The sequence below is a fragment of the Plectropomus leopardus genome, chromosome 5 (assembly GCF_008729295.1).
Source record: "Plectropomus leopardus isolate mb chromosome 5, YSFRI_Pleo_2.0, whole genome shotgun sequence".
Taxonomy (NCBI): domain Eukaryota; kingdom Metazoa; phylum Chordata; class Actinopteri; order Perciformes; family Serranidae; genus Plectropomus; species Plectropomus leopardus.
Window position 1 is genome coordinate 31,344,249 of NC_056467.1, and position 20,602 is coordinate 31,364,850.

Here is a 20,602-nt window from a genome sequence, read left to right on the forward strand (position 1 = left end):
TGGAAGCTGGTTAATTAAAATTTAATGACTTATGGAGAAGGGGTGGGATTAAATAACTTTTTACTTCTTACTCCTTTGTGAATATTTAAACCAAGTCATCATGTGTTTTTTACCATTTCTTTCACTTTATGCGTTTCATTGTCTGTAAATATATATATATATTTTTTTACATATTCAAAATAAATTCTAAAAATTGAAAGTGGTTAAAGAAAGAAATATGGGACTTATGGGATTTTCAAGCTTGACAGGAAAGGAAGAAGAGGAGAAAGTGAGGAGAAAATGAGACACACCTGTGAGCTACAGGAAGTGGGGAAAACTAACAAAGGAAGCGTGGCGTGAGAGTGGCTACAGGGGAGTTCACCAAAAGTTTAATCCAGCCTCTGGACATTTTTGATAAAGAGCAATTTGCAGGTACATTTTCTTACTACATTTGTACTTTTATTTTTTCTGAAAATGACTATTGGAAAAGTTAATTCAGGATTTCATATGTTTTACAAGGCACTAGGATAAAAAATTCAGGGTTAAATAGTCATTCTCATTTAGACAGGACAGCGTGGAAATGTAGGAGGAAAAGAAAAAAGAGAGGTTAATATTTTTGTAAATAAATACAGAAATAATTACACAAGTAAATGAATACATTTAAAAATGACTAAATGAATATGTAAAGTGGAAAATAGTACATAAATATATAAGCAAATAAATATGAAAATGAATAAACTGAAAAAGAAACATTTCTTTATGTATGTATGTATGTATGTATGTATGTATGTATGTATGTTAACATAGTCAGTGTAAGTAAGAGACATGGCAGTTGAGTTCCAAGAGTTGTTTGTATTTCCCAGACTTTCCTGGGCAACGTGGTGCTGCTGGAAATGTGCTGATGCCTGAAACAGGTGTTGGATGCAGCCATGGACGTCCTTAGTGGTGTTGGATAATTCTCCTATCCTGCAACAGCCTTCTCCTCTCCCGCCTCACATAAATTCATCACCCCGCATTTTCTGCTCTCCTAGAAGCTAATACTATGTAGAACATTTTCCCAAAAACAAATATGTCAGTGCTCTCTAGTGGACTAACTATAGTTCTTACAACACTGTTCCTAAGTTACCTCAAGTGTTTGTATGGTATATCTGTGCTGCAATTTCTTAACCCTTTGAAACCCAACCAGCTTGGCTTGATTTCTGTAAAAAACATAGAAATAAGACATCAAGCAGCTTACCAAAAAATGGCCCAAAAATGTCCAAGACATTAGTGAAAACTTACGAGAAAACTACCTGAAAATTGACACACAAAAAATTATATATATTTATATTTTTTCTGTGACATCATTTTGAATAAATACTTTATTAGAGTCATTAATGTAGTTTTTTTTGGGCAAATTTTCATATTTTTTGGATAATATCGAACAATCTCTCCCAGGTAACTGTCAGGTCATTTGCTTGTGACCTTTTACCATTTTTTGCAATTTATGGGACATATCTTGCCAAGTTGCTATTTAAGTTTTTCCCCATGTTTTTGAAATAAATCAAACCAGTTTTTCAGAGGTTTGAATGCTTGTGAAAGGCGTCTGAATGCAGCACAGGAAAACTTATTTCGATCCAAGTCTTAAAAGGTTGAAGATAGACATTCATGCTGAGAAAAGATAAAATCAGCTGATAATATCAGCTATGTCCAAGTGTTGGTTTGGCTCTGCTTTAGACATTCAATTCAAACTTATGTCCTCATGTCTTTGTGCAGGTCAGGCTGGCCTTGTGAGTCCCACATACATCACAGACTGTGTGGTCGAGGACCCGCTCCCAATATAAATATAAAAGGTTCATTCTAAGGTAACAAAAAACACAATGATTCTTATTTTCAGGTGATTAAACACTTAAGAAAACATGCTTATTGAATTATATTCCATTTCTGCCAATATATCCCTCTAAATCCTACACACTGGACCTTTTAAATCAAATAAATAAAAGTATACACTAAACAAACATGCTTATTAATGATATAATATGACTTATATAATTATATTTATGTAGTATATATTTATTTGGGAGATGGCCCTGAATCTTACATCTTGTACCACCCATTAAGCCATTGTTGAAACTTGAACAAATTGGCTTGTTTTTGTTTTTCTTAAAACAAAACAAATTGGCAAATAATTGCAAAAAGCACAAGAAAATTAACTAAAAATTAGCATACAAAAGAGTAAAAACATCATCAACAACAACAACAATTCTGTAGAATAATTTTAATTATATATTTATACTTATTTTAAATAATTTTTTTTGGACATTTTTCACAAGCATCTTTTTTTTTATTATTTCCAAATCTACAAATTTCCTGCATTTTGTGGAGCATATATCACCATGTTGCTCATCATAAATGTTTTTTTTTTTTTTTTAAACAAACCAATTTGTGCAGTTTGAAGGTTTGTGGAGGCGTCTGAATGCAGCACAAGAAAAGTGGTGTTGATCCATTTTAAAGGATTAAACAAATGCATGTTCAACAACTAACCCTTTGAAACCTGAGAAACTTGGCTTGATTCCTTTAAATAAAAAAAACATGGCATGAAGGCAATGAGCAACAAAAGAATATACACAACTCCTTAAAAAGCAAGAAATTAGTAAAAAAAAAAAAAAAAGTTAAAAAAGCATAATTTTTATTTAATTTTTATAATTTTTAAGCATAATTAATTTTTTAGCATAATAATGATTCTGTAACATAATTTGAAATATGTAATTCTGATAAATAGCCATAAATATAGTTTTTCTCAAGCCTTTTTCTTTTCTTTCCCTAGACATTTTCCCTGAGCATTTTAACAATAACTTGAATCTACTAATTTCTTGCAATTTGTGTGTCATTTCATATCAAGTTGCTCAATAACTTTTTTCCTGTGTTTTTTGTTTTTGAAAGGAGTTGTTTGAAGTTTAAATACTTGCAAGAGGTGTCTGAAAGCAGCACAAGAAAAGTGATGTTGCTTCAGGTTTCAAAGGGTTAAAACATCAATATTTAAAATGTACTATACCTTAAGCGATATAACTTGAAGCTCACTGGTCAGGCTTTCCCATCAGTGTCATTGAAGGACTTTTCTTCATAGTCCAGTCTGTCCCCTCCAGCGTCCCCTTTTGCATAATTGTCCTCCCACCTGGCACTCTTTCACTTTTATCTCAGAAATCAATAGAGAAATCAATGCAGGAAGGCCACTCTGTGAGATTGGAAAGAGACAGATGTGTTCCTCTTTGTTTTTGTAGTTGCTGACCTCACTCGTGTCCACACGGAGATTTATGACTGAAACCAACATGACCTCACTGCAACAAAGAAAACTGGATCAGAACTGTGTGGTAGTTAAGAATCAATTACTCTAACAAATCAGCCCAAATGTATTTTCGAGAAACTACTGTAGCAAAGCAGCGTGCCAGCTGTCTTTAAGAGAAAACCCTCCTGATTCTTGACTTCAGGCATTTTATCAAGAGGAGTATTTATCAGTACATTCTTCATCAGTCAGTCCCTCAAAGGTGCAAATGATTCTGTGTTAAACCCTTTAAAATTTGAGCAAGTGCTTGATTTCTTGCAGAAATATGGGAAGAAGGCAATGAGCAGCTTGAAGAAATTACCCAAAAATTAGCAAGAAAATAAGTAAATGTAAAAACAAAAAGAAAAAAAAAAGGAAAGTAAAAACAAACAAGGAAATTACTTTTAAAAAATGCTTCCACTGACTAATTATGATCATTATAAATATAGTTTTCTGGATATTTTTCCCTAGCTTGCTGGTCTAGATCTTCACTCTACTGAGTGCATTTTTTTAGATGAAAATGTAAGTAATGCATTAAAAAAGTTTCTAACTCACTACTAGAAGTATTTAGGGTTTTGAGTTGATGTCTGGAGGTTTCTGGATCTCTATCTCTGAAATCTCTGTTATGGCCATAGCAATAATCAGAATCAGAATTACAAGTGCATTTACACAGACAAGGAATTTGGCTTGATGTTTTAGCACAAAACAATTAACATGAAGGAAGAATAAAAATAGTAACTTTAAAAAGAATAACATAAATAAAAAATATAGAAGAAATATGAAGTAAAAAATAGAATATAAAGAACACAAAATGTATATGTGCAAAAGGTGCAATGTGGGAATTGTACAGTTGTGCAGAAGTTAAGTTGCAGTGTAATGGAGGTGAGGGGATTTCACTGTGTAAAGGTAAAAATCTACACTTCAAATAATTAAACAGCAACATTTCTTCCTGTAAACAGTGTCCAGGTAACTGAATAATAAACACAACACTGAACACTGAATAGACAAACTGCTGTTGAAATGTGTGCGTATGTGCGTGTGTTATTGTAATTTTGGACAGATGGTGAGGTGGCTCAGTGAAAACCCATCATTCCACCACCTCTGGAGGAGTTTTATGAGCTTTTGCATAAATCTGCAGTGCTCTCTGCACACTGCCTTTAAAATATGGCTGTGTGCATTTCTGCACATGTTTGAGAGAGGTGGTCGTCTCTGTTCATGATCCCTCTTGAGTTTCCACAGATCTGCACTCTCACCGCTGATCTCATAAACTGTTATTGTAATGTTTTAATGATCACTGATTGAAGCTTGCAATAATTTGGCCCCTCTGGTGTCTTTTGTTGTCTTAAACATAATTGTAGTATTTCAGTGTGTGTGTGGGAGAGACAGAGAGAGATAGTGGGAAAGAGAGATAATGAGGTTGGAAAATCAGAGGAACAGAGGAATACAACAAGCCCCTGCCTCTAAATTTGGGCTTTCAACCTCCAAATAATAATTTATTCTTCTTGCAAACACCTAATGATGAACATGCACAGAAGAGAAACTGTGACAACAAAGGTTTTGAGTTGTTTTATTCGATTCATAGTGGTAGGCAGCCAAGCAGCAAAACAGCTGTTATTTCACAATGAAAAAGAATAGGACACATTTCCATATTAAAAATGCAGTCTTTTCCACCTCGTCTCCTGAGAGCAGATGATGAAGAGGGGGAGCTCATGTATCTGGCCAGCTGCCATCGCAGTCAGTGTTCTGCTGCAGCAGATTGATGTGCACAGACTGACTCACATCTGGTCAAGAGTGTCTCTGTGTTTTTATGATATGGTTCCCTTTGTTTGGTGACACTGAAATCAGACCTGTTGCATTAGGTGGAGATGTTAGAGCGGCTTTCGAGATCAAATTTCAATAGAGGCTTTCTAGTTGCATCACAACTCTCTCAGCAGCCTCAGCTGTACAGCATCTTGGAAATCCATCAGAGAATTGGCTGTAGATGGAAACATAAATGTCTTTATATAGCAATGAGATTTGCAAAGACGGTATCGGAAAAAGACACAAATTCCCAGTGTGCAGATGACAAACAGCCTAGTTTGTGTTAGCAGTCAGCAGCAGTAACTCCTGCCTGTAAATTCAGGGTACAGTCAGTGTAAATATGCAGTTTACTCCTACTGTATGTGATATCTACTTGTCAAAACAAGTAAAATCTAACTGTTATCTAAGTGCTTGCAGCTGAGTTGCACCTGAAGGAGCAGTGTGTAAGATTTAGGGTGATTTAGTGGCATCCAGTGGTGAAGATTGCAGATCGCAACCAGCTGAAACTTCTCCTGGTAAATTCCCTCAGTGTTCATTGTTCAGGAATTCTTTTTAATTTTTTTTTTTATATGAGGAGCTGAACTCCTCCTCTCCAAAAAAAATTAAAAATAAAAAAAAAGTTAATAAAACAAGTAAAAACACTTAATAAGACAGTTTCATTTTACAGTGTTGTTTTTTTATGCTGTTTGTCACAGAGGGGCTGCAAACTACAGTGATGCGAAAACATAATAACATTAACGGCCTTATGTAGACTGTAGATCCAGCACTGCTTCCACACACCACAATGAACTTAAATCTGTGTAATCTGTGTCAAAGTCACAGTGTGCAATTTTACTATCATAATGTGCAATTTATCACAACGTGCAATCATCCATGTGCAATTGATGTAAATATTTTTTGTAACCATTGAGTCTTGCATCTCGTTTATACAGTTTATATTGTTCTTTTTGCTTTATTTAATCAGTACATATCTTGCTTTGAAATTCCTTTGCTGCTGTAATAATGCAAATTTTCCCTTGTGGGACAGGATTATCATATCTTATATCTTATATCTTGTATCTTATCTCCAGCCAGAATATGGCGGTGCATTATGGGGGACTCCATGGACAAGGACCCATTCCCTATATAGATATTCTAAGGTAACAAAAACACTTTTGTTTGTTTGTTTGTTTGTTTGTTTGTTTGTTTTTTCCATGTGATTATACTCTAAAAAAAACATACTTATTATGATTGCCTGTATAGCAGTCAGACTGCACAATATAGAACTAAATAAAACAAAAATTGGCTGAAGCTTTGGGGGTTCTTTGGTTGTCTAATTTGAGTATTGTATATTGTTGTTTTGATGGCCTTTCAAATCTATGCATGGTTGTAAGTGTATGATGCATTGTGTGAAGTAACTGTGGTCATCCTTTATACAGTATCATTTATTCCAATTATTTTTCTTTAAACTTCAAACAGGCAACACAATAAGAAAAACAACAGTATACAGCATACATATTCATAGATATAATATATTAAATACTAACTCAGTATTTTCATGTGTTTTGAAAAGTATCTATAATATGTGATCTGTTCACCAACCGGTTTAACTATAATATTTAAAAGCAATAGTTATTCTTTATCAAGACTGTACTACACATACTGTCAAAAAGGGCTGGACTAAATGGAGAAAATCAAATATATTTGACCAAATAGCTTACCTCAACATCAATATTGTGATGACGTTGTAGGATTTAATATTGGTGCTTTCCCAAATTATTTATACCATGAGATTTTTGTAAAAAATAAAATAAATAATAATAATAACAATCATCATCATCATCATCCCTATTGTGGATATAATGACTGAGAAGACAAATAAAATATACTGGTAAAATCATTAAATGTTATCTAACAAAGCCCAAAAAACCAGGAAAAGACAACACTTTACAATATCCAAAACCAAAGACAATATCTAGAATCATATCACATTATCAATATATAAATCAATATATTGGCCAGCCCCACTGTTATAATTGAAATATTGCCATTGCAATACAAACAACTCTATACGTCAGAAGAGTTACTATTGATCACAAATGACATTATAGTGTCAATGCAGGACAGATACTAATGCTCCATCTACCTGTGCTACAGCTTAAACTGTGTGTCCTCTGGATGACTTTCACATGGAACTGACTGCACATTAAGATAACCCTTTGAAACCGGGATAGAAATCCGTTTTATTGTGCTGTGTTCAGACACCTTTCAATTACATTAAAATCTTTTAATACTGAGGAAATTGCTTGGTTTAATGAATTCAAGATTCATTCAAGATTCAAAGTGTTTATTGTCATATGCACAGTATGGAAACATGTTTCCCTGTACAATGAAATTCTTACTTTGCTGTCCACAGAATGCCTAATGTTTAGCAAATATAAAAGAAATATGAAATAGAAATTTAAAAATTTACAATAGAAGAAAATAAAACAGTACAGTGCAAATTCGAACAGTGCAATTGTGCATGTGCAAACGGAATAGTTAACTGTCTGGTACAGTTATGAGGTCGTGTATGTGAGGTAGTTGCTGTGTGACTCCTGTCATTTCCCACAAATTGAAATGAATTAGCAAAAAGTGTCAAGAAAATGACCTGAAAAAGAGAAGAGAAGAGAGAGAGAAAGAATTATTAGAAAATTACCCCCCCCCCCCCCCCAAAAAACCTTTACTTGTTTGTTTGTTGTAATCTTTTTAAAATGTTTTTGCTAATTTCTTGCAAATTATTGGGTAATTTCTCGTAAGTTGCTCATTACCTTCTCTAAATGGTGATTTAAGGTGACGTCCTAACTATGCTCTGCAAACACTGGATGGCGCTCTTGTCTAACTTTCAGTGCATTATTTTTCTAAACTGCACCAGTGAGAGCAATACTGCTTCATGTGCAAGAACCAAGAAAGTTTAACTCAAAAAAATCCCCAAAATAAACATGTTGGTGTTTTTTTCCATTAGTGTGTTTTCCTGAGAATAACCAAAGCAAAGCCTGAACTTTTAGTTGTTTTCGTTAGAACATGTCACTCGTGCAGTTAATCCCATCACTTGTCTTGGCCTGAAACATTAAGTTTTGAGAGAGTGAAAAGTGCTGCAGAGGGATCATTACAGAGCAGACAGAGTCATTTGAACCCTTTAACACCTGGATTGCCAACAGTTTTTCTTGTTCTGCATTCACATGCCTTTTAATGGAATTTGAACCTCTAAAACCAGAAAAAAGAAAAAAAAAAGGTTTGACTTTGTTTAAAAACATGGGAAAAAACATGATGAACAACTTGGCAAGGAATGTCCCGCAAACTGCAAAAAAAGGACATCTCTTAATTATATGTTTAAAATTATGTTACAAGACAAATAATTTTTTTAACCACTGTCTTGAGGTCATTTTCTTGTTGTTTTTATTTTTATTTTTTGTTTTTATTTTTATTTTCAGGTAATTTTCTTTTCACTTTTGACTAATTTCTTGTTATTTTTTGGCCAAGTTAAGTGGTAAGTTGCTCATTGTGCTTTTCCCATGTTTTTGAAAGAAATCAAGCTAATTTGATCAGGTTTCAAGGGGTTAAATCATAGCTTGGTAAACCAAACTGTAATTTGCATGTCTAACCTGAACACCTCATTTTTGTGAGTGTTCATATTCCATTTTGTAAATTTGGTAAATTATTTTACAACCCTACTTCTCTCCCTCAGTATAAAGTTCTAATTAAAGCGGAACATTTTGTTCAGTCAAACATGTAATCAGTTTAAAATCATCAGTCTGCTGAAACATGACTCCTGTAAAGCCCTTACATAAATCCATCTTGTGGAGGGAAGGTAAACATGACGGTCACGTAGATGATATTCTTTTACCACACCAGTTTGTTTGTTCAGCATCGGTCCAGTCTGGGTACTGTGAGAAACTTCCTTCTTATTGGTTCTTCACAGAAATAAACAAAATACACATTTTGTCCTTTAAGGAGCTGAGAGACAGCAGGGATGAATGTGTTAAATGTTAATCTCCTTCAATTGTAAATTTAGAATATACATGTTTTTTCACTAAAGCCTCCCTTCTTGGCATTTTTGCATTCCTATCTTTGTTTTACATCTCTTTAATCAGCATTAATTTTACGTCCTATGAGGTCAAATTTGTATTGGCAATAAAACTGAGTGTTTCCATTCACAAATTACTGTCAATACATTTTAGGAAGAAAGGAAAGGCAAACTTCCCACCCTACAAATTCCGAGGGTTGAAATTGCTGAACACTGACGACGGGAAGTGCCGGGCTGAACGCCACAGAATAAGAAGACAACAAATGTACTGTGGGACTGTGAGACTGTGAAGCTTCGTGGGCCAACCAATATAATTATATCACTTGCTGAAAATAAGCCTGGTTATTGGTCTAGTGATTAGATCATTCTGAACAGAAAATAAACCAAAGCAGACTCACTGATCAGCGAATAGCTGGAGCTCAGTCTGAAAGGACATTTAGTTTGTAAACAGTGAGCAGGATGAGATTTTTGCCCGTGTCACTTGCAGATGATGGAGGCTGTTTGTTTTCTCGAGCTGACGCTGTTTAGTTTGGACGCTCTCGTCCGTGCCCACTGGTTTACACTGGTTTACACTGGTTTACACTGGTCCAGCCTGCAGACATTCCTGCTTAACCCTCTGCTCATAAACAAAGGTTGCAGTGCTGCAGAGGTAAAACATCCTGGGGGGTTCCTCCTGCGGGGAAATATTACAGGTTCAGTTCTCACTTACAAAAAGGGCTGCTGGAAGTTTCTACAGAATTATATGAGACCAGGGTTCCTACAGCTTTAGGCAAGCTAGATTTAAGACTTTTTAAGATCTTTTAATGCTTGCCAAAGTAAAATTAAAGACCAAAATTCACCCAAAACTAAAAAAAAAAACATGAACTGACATCAAAAACTTAAAGTTAGGGACATTTTTTCCCAAATATTTATTTTTATATATATAACATGAAATTTTTTTTGGTCATGGTAAAAAGTTAGATGATGTACTTCAAATGCTGAAAATATTAAAACTTAGAAATATATGGAAAACAATAAACATTTGTTTTCCATATATTTCTAAGTTTGTTAAAACATCCGGTTGGTTTGCCTTGAAAAAAAATTGATCATTCACTTGATCATTCACTTGATTGAATGTGGTAAATGTATGTGAGTGTTGTTGGTTCTAACCTGATCTACGCAAAGTTGAATTATAAATAAATATTTAAAAAAAATAGATATTACCAATTTTTTAGATTTCAAGATTCACTGTCGAAAAAAAGAGTCATATCTTCCTACCAATGTTTTTTTTTTTAATTTTGAAAGATTGATTTAAGATATTGTTGTGCCAATTAAGGCCTTATTTTTTGATGAATGAACTGAATGCCTTTTAAGACTTCAAGGATCTGCAGAAACCCTGCATTAGACCTTGATTGGTCAGTCTCAGACTGTGTCCAAAATTTGGACTGGTGATGACTTTTAGCTGGAGTTTAGAACCCTCAGCTCACACAAACAGGATATATATTGTGTGAATGAATTAGTTACTGGGGTCATGACTTTTTCTAACAAAATACGTTGAAATGAAATCGTGTTTGAATAAATCCCTCAGTCAGATCCTGTTTGTGGCAGAGGAGCTGTGACTCAGCAGCAGTGTTTCCGTACAATAATTTGGGTGTTTCCATCGACAAAGTCTTTGGATGAGGTGCCTTTGAAAAGTGGCACGCCCAAGCTCTCCCTTGGTTTGAGTGTGTTTTAAAGGAAAGGTGTGTCTGAAAACAAAACTCATATGGAAAGCTTTGTCGGTCCTTTTAATTGTTCTCTCTGTCCGTACAGGCCACAAAGAGCTCCCTTCCTATTCCTTTATAAAGGAATTATGGTGTAAGTGATGGAGGACAGAATCCACAGTCCAGTTTCTGAGTTCAACTGTTGCAAATATCAGGCCACAGCAGTCTGAGTTAGACAAATCAAGCACAGATCTTTCAAAGTTTGTTTTCTGTTTTTATATCTATCTGTCTAATATATCTAACCTATCTGTGTCAGCGTTAGCACATTAAATCGTGATGCAAATATGGTCCATACTTTATGCATTTATTTTTTTAAATTGTGTTAATTGTTAGTCGACATTCCTGTTTTTGGGAGGCTGTAGTGGGCTGAGTTTTAAAGCTACAATGATGATATTGGTATCCAGTGGTACCAGCCATGTCATGCCAGTTTCTTAGTAAGGGGCTGAGTAATGATTCAAAGTTAGGCCAAATTTTAGCAATGGAAAAACAGCATGGTCATTTCACAAGGGTCCCTTGACCTTTGAGCTCAGGATATCTGAGTGAAAATGGGTTCTGTGGGTACCCACAAATCTCCTTTTTAAGGACATGCCCAATTTATGCTAGTTCCATGCAGTTTTTTTGCTGTCATTTGAATCCTAATCAAGACAATCTGGTCAATATGGACTTCAAAACTGTTTTGAAATGCAAAATAATAGAATTGTAAACATATGATTAACTATTGAAATTCTAATATATATGTATATTACACTGCAGTGCAGATCAGCAAAGAAACATAATAATGTGGGGAAACACACACACACACACACACACACACACAAACACACACACACACACACACCCACACACACACACACACCGGGAAATTGGTGCAAGAAAGATATGATCAGTTGTTGATTATTTTTCTTTCAATTAACTGATATAACAACCAACTAATTATTTCTGTAATTATTATCATGGAAACTAAGCAATGTACTGCTGTGGACGGAGGGCTGCAGCAAAACATGTTTTTGACACCTTGAAAGACCCAACCAAAAACAAAAAAAAATCAATATCAGTTTAAGTGTATCCAATATTTGGAATATTTTCTTCTTACACATTCACCAGTCACAGCAGCAGGTTCGACCAGCACCTTTTGTCTTCAGTAAAATTACTGTTTTTGTCAAGTCTGTTGGCTTTGAGATAATGGCTTCAGTTCCCTGTCGGAAAAGGCTGTTTGATGTCAAAGTAAAGTGGTGGAAATATGCTAAATATGACATACACCTAATCTTAATTTGTTTAGTGGTTAAAAACTAGTTTCAGGTACTGTTTGCTCAGCACTGTTTGATTTTATGTATGTGAGGCAGGGGTTTTATTCCCAGACGTCTTACCCTCTCCAAGTCCTATTTTATACTGATCTGAAGTTGAATTATACTCGTTAAAAGGCAAGGTAAAAGGTAAAAGGTAAAATCCCAATAACTCCACTTCCGTTCTGCAGGCCTAGTCACCGTCTCATCCCAGGTTAGATCCAAGTTTAAATCTCAGACCTCAACTCTAGGTCCAATCAACAATCTCACTCTCAGTCCCAATTTCAACCTCAGTCCAACTGCCCTGTATCTGCTCCCACTTCTTAATCCCAGTTTTATGTCCTCTATCAGTCCCCAGACCTCAGACCCAGCCTTCCTTCTGTCCCCGGTCTCTCATCCCAGCCCTGCTCACACAGAGTCTGTGCTGACGCAGCTGGACTCACACTGGAATCTGTCACCACCACAGGGACTATCTGTTAACAGGAAGTACGCTGACTTTATGCTTCAGGGCTCAATTTCTTATTTCTTCTTAAGGCCAACCAATCAGAGCAGGATTCACACTCTGGAACAGACCACCAGCTCAGTGGACTGTCGGGAAACATCTGCAGGGGTTAGCGAGGCCGTCGGACACATTTTAAGTAAACCCAAGATAACTGAAGCTTCTGGGTCACTGCTGTTAATGGTCTGACCCGCCGACAGAACACTTATACAACACTTTTTAAAAAATGACTGATCTTTGAACTGTTGAAAGTCTTAAGTAGTTGCTAAATTATGTTGGTTTATATTAAATATCAACAAAACCAGATGTGTGTGTTGTTTTTATTGACATTTAGCACTGCTGTTTATGAGTTGCCACAGTGACTGATCACTGTGCTGCATCAATAACTGAACAAGGATTATAGTAAATCTGGGAAATAAACACAGTTTTATGTGAAAATAAGTCCAGCTAAGCATCACAAATGATCTGTCTTTAGCGTATATATTTATTTTTTATTATTCTAAATGAGAACATGAAATAATAAAGCAATGCAGCAACACACTGCAAACACACTGCATTTGTCATTGTGACTGAATGATTCCATGTCTTTTATATAACATAGCAAAAGTCTAATGCTTGGTCAACTGCAGATTTCTTAAATAATAATATGAATCAAACCATCGCAACGTTAAAAATTAAAAAAGTAATAAATTAAGTCATTTTCCAGGAGAGCCGACTTAAATAGATTTATAACTCAAAAACATGTTTTCATAATTTTGCTCTGTGTTATTATGGCTGAAAAACTTATCCATAGGTGTAGATGTATTACTGCCAGGCCAATTTTCCTTGTCTTCATGAATGAATGAAAACGTTTCAAGAAGGTACTGACGAGTTTAACAACCTTGCATATTAACGAAAAAAATCATATATTTTTTTCTTATCAGCCGTCTGACCATTATATATTTTATTATTATATTTTACACTTTATTTTGTTTTTATTTATTTTGTTTGCCCCTCAAGTTGTATGCTCAATCTGCATTTTGTCTTGTTTGTACTTTTGTTTGTTTTAATGGCCAAACAATGTTACTCAATAAATGTTAAAAAATAAATAAATTAAAAAGCAGTATGTTGAGTGCTCAGAGCCGCTGTATGATGGGTATGTGTGTGTTTTCTGAGAACAGTGGGAGGTGGTGTGCAGACACACAGAAAGATATTGTGGAAAATTTTAGTATAATATATATCATAATTTGCTGATTTTTTAAAAACGATTTACAGACCTATTATCATTTAACTACCACTTTATTTACCTAAAGTTGTAAAGTGACCAGGGACAAAACCTCACACTTCCCTCTTTTGTACAGTTGGAGGCGGTATGCATCATAGGAAACGGTTGCAACCCGTCATACGTCCAAAAAGAAGAAGAAGAAGAAGAAGAAGAAGAGGAAGCAGCTCTACCTCTCGCGTTACCTGGCAGTTAACCGTACAGACGTCAGGCCAACGTCAGTCATAAGTTTGAGCGTGAATTGGATAAAATGACGGACGGTGAGTATTGTGGAAAAACGTGGTCTGTATGTAGATTTATCCACCGCTGTGGGGCCCGAAGACCGCAGAACTGAAGGAAGAAGCCAAATAAACAAGCTAGCAGGATGGTTAAAACTGGACCTTCGACAGGTGAGCAACGCGCGAGCGCAACATTCGAATATGTAACGGTTGTGAGGGGGCGGACCTGAACCGAGCGCATATCTGCCTATATTAGCTACCTCTATTTCACCATGATGTAAAAAAAAAAAGTTTACCCCCAGGCTATCTATGAATGTTTCAACTACTTCATGAAAACAATAAGACCACCTACATGTTTTAACTGTTAATCGTTTTGAAATTAATTGTTGAAATTGAGTGGTGTCACCTTGGACATTAGCATGTTTTAAAAAAATAGGAAATTTCAGGTGATACTCAAGTTGCTGAGTTGTGACATTTGCATGACGTTTCAGGGCAGCAGAAATTGCGGAAAGCTTGGAAACAGTGTCAACAATTGATGGTAAGAAAAATGATATATTTCGTTACGTCGTTCCAAGTGGTTATCATTTACTTTTAGTAGTTGCACATTATAGCATCTATTAGTGCTTTATGGATCTCTGTATTTAAAGTTTAATTATAGTGACTTAACTTGACCTATTGCCACGCACTAGCGCTTTTAATTTGCGCTTTAAAGCAGCCAGTTTCAGTTGTGATTACCTCTTCAACACCTTAAGCCCTTATTCACTGAGACAACAGGAACACAGAACTAGCTAGCTTTGCAAATATTAGCCAGTTATGTTATTTCAGCTTATAAATGAATTACAACTCGGTTACATACCTGTTGCGTATTCTAGGTTCTTCCTTCTGCCGCTGAAGCACAAAGTAGCTCTGTGCTACTTGCTTTTAGTAAAGCATCAGCCACAAAAAACAATGGTTTTACTTCTAGCGTCCATGTTTGTTGCGTTTTTCCCTTCAGAGCACTTGGATGCATGTATGTCGTAATTATGACTGAGCAACTGAGAAGTATGATATTTCCAAGGAGCACATGAAGGCAGCATTATTCTCATGGTTTTTCCACAGGAAACAATGCAGTAGCTGACTGGTGACAAACGATTTCAAATTACAAACCGTAAGTAAAATATAGTTCTGACAACAAAGAGGCAGCACAGTAACAACATTTTGGTTAATACAACCTTCTGAACTCTTATGCTGGCATATGAAAATTTGGAAGTATAATCCTTATATTGAGCAATAGCCCTAAAGCCAGCAGATTTGAGCTGGTAGATGAGCAGGGAGATCTAGTCACTTGATGAGGGGGGGGTTACCACACTTAATTTCCACATACTACCAGTGATGTAATGATGGGTGTACTACCAGGGTTGGAAATCAGCTTTTTGTCCACGTGCTGTGGCACTCACTAGATTACTATTGTTGTTTTTGGCTTGTCAGTGAAACAAATCTAGCCGCCAGTTTCAAATTTTACCAGCATTTTGCAGGTGGCCGTTCCTAATTTCCAGGCCCTTGTACTACCATATAGATGGCTCAGTAACAGGAGAAAGTGGGCATAGTCTATTATATATCCCAATGGTTTTTAGCTGATTGGTGGCTATACTGTAAACGGCCAGAAAAAGATAAAAAAGGTATACGCTGTATACCTGCGCAAATCTCCAAAACACCACTGCATACTCTCCACATTGTTATGATATAATATATATATAATATAATAGTGAACCTTTTTTATAAAGCACCTTTCAAAAAACAGTTGCAAAGTGCTTTACAGTAAAACTCACATTTAAAACACGAGGAGAATGAAAGAAACAAAAATGTCATAAGATGTCACCAAAATAAAAAATGAAATACTAGAGTGCCAAAACTAAAATCAAGATAATCAACAAGAATTTAAAAAAATCAATACATTAACTATAACAGACAGACAGCTCAGATAAAATCATGATGTGCTTTCTGATAGAAGCACATTTTTAAGATAGATTAAATGAGACAGAGACTCAGATATCTTATATAAAGGCATTTGGCAATCTGTTAAGTATCCCTTTAAGTTGTTTGAGGAAACTTTATGATGGAGGTACTTATGAAATGTAAACATTATACAGAATTTAGTGTAACATTCTTCAGTGTGTGGCTCAATGTACTTCAACTCTAAAAGTGCCTGATTTGAACCTCTACTGGTTTGTGGTTTCTCATCTTTTCAAAGAATCTACATCAGTGGAGTGCATAGTAATATAGATTGCAATATCACCCTGTAAGAAATTTGGGCAATATAAAATATACGCAGTAATATAAGTACGCTTTTACAGCACCAACAATGCAAGTTTCTTGTCCTGCATCCTTCTTTATTAGTCCATTATTCTCACATTTAACAGAGAGTGGTAGTATATTGCAAAATCATGTGATGTTGAATATGTTTTCCAGGTCACAGGGTCATGAGATAATGAGACAAAAATGTCACGAGAAACCAAATCACAAATATTAAGAAACAAAGAATTCATTCTTACTCACGAGGATAGGTTTGTTTGGTTTTTTTTCCTCCTCCCTTTCACCAGAAATTTGGGGCACAAAAAGAGAATTAAAGGATTTAGCAATGTAATAACAATATATTTAGAAATGTATGAGTCAGAGGGGTAAGTGATAATTGTATATCACGTATTTGTATATCTCATTACTATTTCTAATTGACTGAGAAGTGTGTGTAAATCATTGTATATGAGGTCACCTTTCAGTCAAAAGTGTTATCATTGTTTCGATCCAATGATCACAGTTTAAAGTTTTAAGGTTGTTTCTGCCACTTGGTTCAGTTCAGTATTATTTTAAGTGACTTCAGCTTAAAATGAGCAGAAAATGTTTAGTAATTTATCACAAATGTACTGTTTTGTGTTTAGAAATTAGATTTATATTCCTGGGCCGGACCGCACACAGATGCATGTCTTGATTTCTCTCGTTCTTTCTCTCAGGTTCATTGTTAAAGACGCAGTGACGATGACTGAGCTTCAACACCAGACGTGAGTCAGACTTCAAAACATTATGACTTAATGAAGCGAAGGCAGAAACAGCCATTGTTTCATTTCCCTTCACCTCTTATCAAATAACAACATGCCACATGTGACAGACACATAAACCTGCATACCACAACCCACACCAAGAAAAACACAGATTTTGATACATAATATACACACTAGATAACCGACAGTATCTCGACAGACAGACTTCTTGTCTATGGCTCCTATACATCCCTATTATTGTCTTAGGGGCTCTTTTTTGTATATTTGCACATTCTTGAAATCCCAGCATGGCTTGAGAGTATGCAAGAAAAAAAAGGTCATTATGCTACAATATATACAAATAAGCATAAGAATATAACAAAACATATAAAAAAGTATAATGATATTATGAATCAGAAGATGAGATTTGATCTAAATTTATTCTAAATATATTAAATATGTACAAATATGAGCATTATACTAAAAGTCTGCAAAATAAAATGCGATATGAAAAAGGTAATAATTTATTAGAAGTACTTTTTTAACTTAATGTCTTTGAGTGCCTTGGAAAGAGCTTTAGAAATAAAATGTATTCTTAATAATTATAAAAATATTATTAAAAGTTGTTGTTATTGTTGTTTATAGTATTGTGCAGTTGAAAGGTTGCACAGTGACTTGCACAGTTAAATGATTATTTGCACAGACATGTAGAGGGCTATATATATAAATTAAAACTCTCTGTCCTCACAAAGACAGAAGAACCACTCACACAGGGAACATGACACCAGCTCTTGCAAATCTTTAAGACTGTAGCTGCACGGTGCCTCACTGCTCAATACTGGGAGGGAAAACTGTAAATCACTGAAGCAATTTCACCTCGACATGGACAGGGATGTGTTTATAGCTGCAATCAGCAGAAACATGTCCAAGTGTTAGACTTTTCTGTTGAAGCATCCACTTGTTAGAAATATCTCTGCCTTTCCTGCAGATACAGGATTATTTGCTGTTTTTATTTTCCTGGCTTGTAATGTTGGTAATGGGCATCCTTAAAAATGTAAAGCATCAGCTGTTGGCATTACAAAAGAAGAACTACTTTATTCATCCCTGTGAGGAGGTAATTTTTTTTAACTCAGTTGTAATTGTAGGCTTGAAATACACACAAATGCACCTATATAGAAATGCGCAGTAGTCAGATAGTCTGAGCAGTTAGGGGCTTGGTGCTTTACTTAAAGGCAGCTCAGCAGTGCTTAGGAGGTGAAATGGGACCTCTCCAGCTACCAGTCCTCACTCTTTATGGACTGAGTTAATGCCGCTTCATGTTCTTAAATTACTAAATGATCACAAGCATAGCATTCATGGCATTATTACTCTCAGCTCAGTTATTTATTGTGATTAATGGCAAGTCTAGCATCCAAACAATTATGTTCATATTCATAACCATCTTTAATTTTCCCTCCTTGAGGAAATAGATGGTCAGCAGCTAATCTACATTTGTCAGTGGAAATGTCTTGTGCTTGTTGTGTTGTTGCTGGTTTGGTACCTTTGTGAACCCCAGTCTCTCCTTAACAACTGGCCGTCTCAGGGCTTCCGTGGCTCCTGAGCCACAGAAGCAAGATACTGAAACTCAGATTGCTGTGAATGCATGAACGCCTCGGCCATTAGTACATGAATGTGTGTGCGACTGGGTGACATTTGCTCTGTGTGACAGCACTTTGAGTAACTAGAAAGGTCCTCTATAAATGCAAGTCCATTTACCACAGGAGCTGTGTGGCAACTAAGACTTGTTCATTAGAGTAATTCTGAGAACCATGAGAAATTATTTAAGTTAGGGTGACTATGTCTTCAGATCCCCAAAGGCTTAAATGAACTGCATGTTCATTGACGTGTATGCTCTGCACCCACTGTAGGTGTTTTCATCTTGATGGGGTAACATCATTCCAGTGTGTAGCACACCTGCTGAGCACGCCTTTTTAGCACCTCCACTGAATATAGGGCTGCTCAATTATGGCAAAAATATAATCACGATTATTTTGATTGATATTAATTTCACAATTATTTACCATGATTACTCATTGGCCTCCAGAAGATCATGCCGTTATTGAACTTCTGTCACTTTAATCAGCAGCTGGCGAGCTAGACATGGGTACGTGTCTCGGGTCTTTCGGAATTGTAGCATTTATTCTCTGACAAACAGCCTCAACTGTTTGACACATCACACAGCTGTATTTCACGTCACTCTCCATGCTCCTCTCACTGCAGCCTCGCCGTCATCATCACCGGCGCGTATACATTTGCTCTCCCCACTCGTACTTGTTGTCGCTCGTGCTCTCTCTCTCGCTGCACACGCTGTCTGGATCCAAAATGAGACAGTGAAATTTCAAAATGACCAGAGAGGCAGCGCGCTGGGACTCGCTGTTTTCAACCCAGGCTGAAACTTCTGTTTGCACTTTGGAGCATGAGGAAAGGGTGCGCTTGATTTACAAAATAAAAGACAAAATGGGAGCAACATTGTAAGATTCATCATGTTGCACATAATTGTTTTAACTCGAATAACTTGTTTTGAAAATCGAGGGAAGCCAAAATTGTAATCGAAATAAAAATCTGATTAATTGCCCAGCCCTAACTGACTGTCATCTAAAGTTTGTATTTGGTCAGAAAATATTTATGCTGCAGCGTCCAGTAGATGGCCTGGTAGAGCAGGTGCTTCATGTACAAAAGCTATGTCCTTACCTCAGTGGATATGGGTTCATATCCAACCCATGGCCCTTTGCTGTATCTCATCCCTTTTCTCTACCCCTTTCACTCTTCAAGCTGCCCTGACAAATAAAGGAAAAACCTCCTAAAAAAATCTTCGGTCACTGGCCCATAGCATCTCTGTGTGCACCGCGATGCACAGAAAGCTTGCATAGTGTCAGCTAACTAAGCTAAATAACTAAGTGCCACAGCTAGAAACAAAAACTATGTTTAGTTAATGCTTTTTCGTCATTTAAGCAACGAAAACAGTCAGCTTTGATATAGTATAGCACATCACTTCCGTCAGCAGTCCTTGGCATCATTTTGAAGCTTCATGTTACTAGCTTCCATTAAAAATGACTTGTTGCCTGTTGTTGTGTCACTTGTAGAGTTACCTCAACAGAGAAGAAAAAAATGACTATCTATGGCATTACAGCTAGCATACTGAGTAGTGATGCAAAATAAATATCAAGACCGTTAATTATCGGCTTTATGATGGGACTTATGACGTCATACCGATAATTCTGATAATAACATTTATGGCCAATAAATGTAACCGAAAATATTAAGCGTAGATTGCTTTGATTTTGCCGGTTTTGCCCATGGTTTTGCTCCGCCAGTGCTGCACACACTGCATTATGCTGCGTGTCAAACTGCTCTGCCTGCTAGATCAGTCCAAAACATCATCGCAGTTAGGTTTTCCCCCATTGTTTCTTTTTCTTTTTTT

At 36.0% G+C, this 20,602-nt stretch overlaps 1 long non-coding RNA gene across 1 annotated transcript; it reads left to right on the forward strand.

The window, feature by feature from the left end:
- The first annotated feature begins 332 nt into the window (after positions 1-332).
- LOC121942927 lies at positions 333-12,892 on the forward strand. Its single transcript, XR_006105835.1, has 4 exons — positions 333-411; positions 1,735-1,823; positions 6,151-6,219; positions 12,685-12,892. It is a non-coding gene; the product is annotated as an uncharacterized LOC121942927 (long non-coding RNA).
- The last annotated feature ends 7,710 nt before the right edge of the window (positions 12,893-20,602 follow it).